Source organism: Coffea arabica, chromosome 3c (assembly GCF_036785885.1).
Source record: "Coffea arabica cultivar ET-39 chromosome 3c, Coffea Arabica ET-39 HiFi, whole genome shotgun sequence".
Lineage (NCBI taxonomy): Eukaryota > Viridiplantae > Streptophyta > Magnoliopsida > Gentianales > Rubiaceae > Coffea > Coffea arabica.
Genome location: NC_092314.1, coordinates 43485679 through 43491110, shown reverse-complemented (window position 1 = coordinate 43491110; position 5432 = coordinate 43485679). Strand labels below are relative to the sequence as shown.

Sequence of the window (5432 nt, the reverse complement as noted above, 5' to 3'; positions counted from 1 at the left end):
CAGTTTGGGACCTTTGGGCTAGTATCAACTCCCTAGATGAGAGCCAGTTTTCAGTAGATGAATAATATGCAGGACAGCATTAATTAGATGCAGTTATGTCATCTTGCTTTGCGGTTTTTTTTTTTTTTTTTTTTTTTTTTTTTTTTTTTTTTTTTTTTTTTACACTAAAGGCAAGATTTGAAGCCCCCGCCCCACCAAGAAAAAAAGGACTCCATGGAAGGATAGTCCTGTCTAATAATTCAATTCGACACTTAAATTTAATAGATTCAAATTTTAATATGTTCTGACACGTTTAATTACAAAAAATAGAACATCCAAATTAATTAAATGACATTGAATTTTGTAGACAAAATTTACCCGAATAAATAAGTGATAAACTATTCACTTATTAATTAATTAATATGATATATATTTAAATGTATCAGATTTAGTACTTAACAATTCAATAATTTAATGGATTCATACATTAGATTTCATACTTAGTTTTATCAAATGCTCCCAAAGTCATGAATTTGGTTAAAAATACTTATATAAGTTCCGTGTGTGTGTGTGTGTGTCTTGCACAAAAAATTTGTTTTCAAAGCATCAAATGTTAATGAAAGTTATCAAAGACATATTTATCATTTTTTTTCGTGCTTAGGCTTTTACATTTTTTAAATTAATACACGAGTCAACTGCCTATTAACCCATTAAGATTAATGTGACTAAGCATCAAAGCATATGGCTAACTAATTTGAGGAGAGGCACCTTCTTTTGTCTACTTTTTTCGGGGAGTAAATAACTTTTTTCTGTCTAATTGCTTAACCAATGGTAGCCACGGCATCATCAGCCTGCACAACGATAGGCGAAATTGTAAACCAATACAAGCATTTTTTTTTGTGTAACGACGACAATCTAAGTTACTTTTTTTTTTTTCCAGCAAACGTTAACAGAATCTAAGTTGCTCCTAATCTATGGAAAAGGGCAACCTCACTGGATTTGTATGGGGGTTAGGGATGCACCATTAAGCCAGTAAGTGCACTACCGCACTTTCTAAATTTTTGGAACAAAAGAAGCACAATACATCCTTATATTGCACTATGTTTATGTTTTACACTTCATGGTTTATGTGGTGAAATTACATTTTTTTTATAGTTCGTTTGTCAATTGATAATCTAATTTAATATTTAATCTCAATTAATTATGAAAAAAAATATTACAAAAGAAAGACTATGAATGAAGATGTATCTAATCTTGAAATTGATGATAGTGATCCTAGAGGATCATTCGGAAAAAGGATAAAAATTAATTTTGATGATTTGTCAGTTGAGATCCATGATTGAGGGAAAAAAATTATTAATTATCTCCCTTAATTTGCCCCCACTGAATTCAATTTCTAGTTCAGCCCCTGCTGTAACTAGTTGACTTTCCAAAAGCACTTATAGAATGTCCACATCAAATTATGAGTTTTTATAGTCTTTGTGTCTTTGAAGTGACTTTGAAGTGTTAAGCAGGTGCCAGACCCCAAGATTTTGGACGAGAGGCAGGAGCGGTCATCAGATGGATCGTTCCTGAACTGTTCACGATAAAGACTTGATAAAAAAAAAAAAATTTGTACGGTCCAAATTTCATCTTATATCTCGATTTTAACAATATGTGTGGGATCCACAAATTTTTATTCTAAAGTTACACGTTGTTGAAAGTAAGTTACACTATGTACAAACAAAGTTACGCGCTGTGCAAAATACACATAACAACCGTTCCTGCCCGTGGTCCCAAGATTTTGGAATTTCAAACTAAAATTGGAATTCATTTTATGTGGATAATTCTATCTTTTTTTTTTCTCCCCTTTCAGTAGAAATCTAACTGAAATGATTAATTTAATACCCTCATAAGGGAAAAACTTTTTTAATGGAGGCGGCTAATCCCTTAACCTCTTTGTGTTCTATTTATACACTTCAAATGGATTAAAGCATGTACAAACAATGATAGTATGAGATTTTATTATTTGGAAATTCGAATCCTTAACTGCTTTCTGGAGAGCAATTAAAAATATTCAAGCCCAAAGTATCAAATGATCCACAGACGACGAAGAAAGAACTTCAAACTACTTTATCGATTCTGCAAGAGTACCTAGGTATTTCCATGGGAAGAGGACAGGTGAAAAATACTGCAACATTAATTGTTACAGGTTTGTTGAATCGGACCGTCTTTTTTTTTTTTACATAATAAAAACCAATGATTTTATTTATGAGATTGCTGAAAATCGTCCAGCATAATTTGCTTAACAAAATTCGGAGTGAAATTTTATAGAGATTTAGAAAAGTTGACAATTTTTGTATGATGAATTAGACTATGTGCAATATTATTTATTTCTTTAGAAATCCAAGTTACATCAATGACATATTCTTCATATCTTAAAGCTGAGCGTATATTCTCTATTATTGGGACCATGTCAGAAAGAATATCTTCTTTTCCACCAATAAGTTTGATAATCGAGGACAGACTTAATCCTTGTCATTGGAATAATATTTCTCTTCGACGTTTGATAAAAAAAAAAAAATGGAATAACAGTTGTCTTCCTCCAGTAGGATAGCTGCATCAGCATTTAATTAGTCAACCCAACAAAGAAGAACCTACTAATAATAATTAATTTTCTTTTATTAAGAAAAAGAAGTGCTTAGAAAAATAAGATCAATTGAGATGACACAAAATTCAACACATGTCATCTAATAATAAGTTTCTGTTCCTATTTTCCAGGCAATGAAGACTATAATTAGTTTATATATTTGAGAATCGACTAACCGGTTCTGCAGATTAAAAAACCCTACTACTCTGAAAATTGATGGAGGTAAAAAACAAACATGGAAGATGCACATTATTAATTAAATTTTTACTTGGATTGTGCTTGTAAAAAATTTGCAAACACATAATCTAGTTATTCTTTTTATTACACATACATATTTATTAAAAAAAATTAAGGTAATAGAATTAGAGAGCACCTATAAAAAATGACTTCAAAAATATAAGATGGACTTTGCATGGATTAGGGTGGTGACAAATGACAGCCCTAGATGAAGACATGGCACTGCTATCAAATGAGTTCCTTTCACTAGAGAACAATTATTTTGGCAAACAAAAGGAAAGCAACAAGTAAATATTGAAGACAAAATAGCTAATTTGCTCAGAGGTTAAAAAAAATGAAGAAGAAAAGAAAAGAACAGGTGACATAATTTTGTTGTTGAGAGTCAAGAAATCTTAATGTTCTTCTCCCTCTTTGTCAATCGGCTTATGCGTTTTATGGTTGTGGTGGAATAATGTGTTTTTAAATTGTAAAAATTGGTAAACACTTATTTAACTAGATTAAGGAAGAAATGGAGAATTGGTCTCTAATATTTGGTTTACGTGCCAAATTGGTCCCTAAAATTTCGATAAAAAAAAATATGATTCTTAAAATTTCTGATTTTAGGCAAATTTATGATGATTGTCGATATTCAATAGTATCTAACAGTCAAAATCAAATTGTCAATGATCAACAATATTGATGTTACATTTTTTTTTTGTCTACATTGTTGAATTTAGGTTGAAATTGCATTAGTTGTACACAAGGAATTATAATAAACCGGTAGTATTTTGGAGAGTTTAACTCTTTACATATTGTTTTACTACTTTAAAAGAAGTAATTTTTGGTAAGAGTTTTAACCTTATTTGATTAAAAAAAAATTTCTGTTGGTTTCATAATATTCTATAGTTATGGAGACAATTATTAGATCGATGTCCCCAAGTGTCCATTTATTAAAGATAGTGCTGGATTGAGTAATCATTAAGTAACCATAGTCTTCTTTGTTTGTCGGGAGGAATTGAGGTTTAGGATGAGGATTACATGAAAGGAAAGTCAGAAGCCTTCTACTATTTCATCAAAAAAAAAAAAAATTTGTTAGCACAAAAGTTATAGTAAATTTACTGTTTCACTCTTAATAAATTTTTTGAATTCTTTGTTTTTCAAACTATATGTATTTAATTATTATCAGAATAGTAGTACAAGTTCTACATATATTTTCAGGGCCATGAAGGTTATAGTGAGAAAGAAGAAGGAAATTTTACAAAATTTAAAGGGTGCAAACGATTCCTTACAACGACACGAGTAACGACACGAGTAACTGTTAAGTTTCCACCCTGACCGCTCCTTGCCTGTGTTATCAAGAGTCTGATGAATAAGTCTCGATCAAGCTGGTATCCAATTTGTTGCCATCGGTGGACAAGCTTGGTTGCATTCTGTTCTAAATTTCTGTTGACTGTAAAAACACAGTAACTATCGATGGAACGGATACCAATTGGAGTCTGTACTCTAGAATTACTCCAAAACTGGCTCCTCCTCCACCACTAATAGCCCAGAAAAGATCTTCTCCCATTGATTTTCTATCAAGAATTGCTCCATCCGCATTCACAATTTTAGCATCAATGACATTGTCAGCAGCTAGGCCATATTTTCGCGTCAATGTGCCTTCTCCTCCCCCACTAATGTGTCCACCAGCTCCTACGGTAGGACACGTCCCTGCAGGAAAGCCAAGATTGGGGCTCTTCTCAGCAATCGCGTGATAGAGTTCGCCAAGACGTACTCCAGCTCCAATCCAGGCCGTTTTACTCTCGGTATCGATGGATATTCCACTCAGATTCCTCATATCAACAATAACAAATGGCTGGTGATAATAGGAAATAGAAGAAAGGCCCTCATAATCATGACCTCCGGATCTAACTCTGATCTGAAAGCCATTGGATTTCGCACAAATAACAGCTGACTGAACGTGAAAACCATTCAGTGGCGTTACAATGACTAAGGGCTTTCTTTCCATGGGAGATATAAATCTTATGTTCTGTATGGAAGATTGCAGAATAGATTTATAGGAAGAGTTTGTTGGTGTATAAATGACTTGGGAGATTGAGTCATTGTTCCGAGAATGAAGACACTGAAGAAATCTCTCATGAATTTGAGCCCTAGTGCTCCATGGCATTGAGAAAATAAGCACTAATGAACAAAGAAATATGTATGAAATTTTGGTGCTCGGAGTAGTCTCCATTCTTGGCAAGGTTCTTATGGTTTAACTTCAAGAATTGATGCACTGCAATATTCTAAGTGCATGGCTATTTATACATAAAACTTAATGATAGTTTATGCCCCTGTTACAGTATTTACAGTTTTTCTGAAGGCTTCTTTTTTGAATGGATTGCATGCAGACAAAAATTTCAAGCAATCTAGTAGGCGAGGTGTAGGATAAGATTAATTGACCTTTCATATTTAAATTCAATTTGAACCAAGCTAGGATCCTGTGGATGCCCGGGGGTTGAGTGTCAATTACAGATTTGTTTTGTTAGCGTTAAAAGAGAAAACTTTTCCAAAAGCCCCTAAACTATAAATTGAGTGCCATTGTACAGTTTTGATCTCTCAACTATAA

The 5432-nt window shown here is 32.7% G+C and overlaps 1 pseudogene; it reads right to left on the bottom strand.

The window, feature by feature from the left end:
* Positions 1-4053: 4053 nt before the first annotated feature.
* Positions 4054-5076, bottom strand: LOC113736030 (berberine bridge enzyme-like 18; annotated as a pseudogene).
* Positions 5077-5432: the final 356 nt, after the last annotated feature.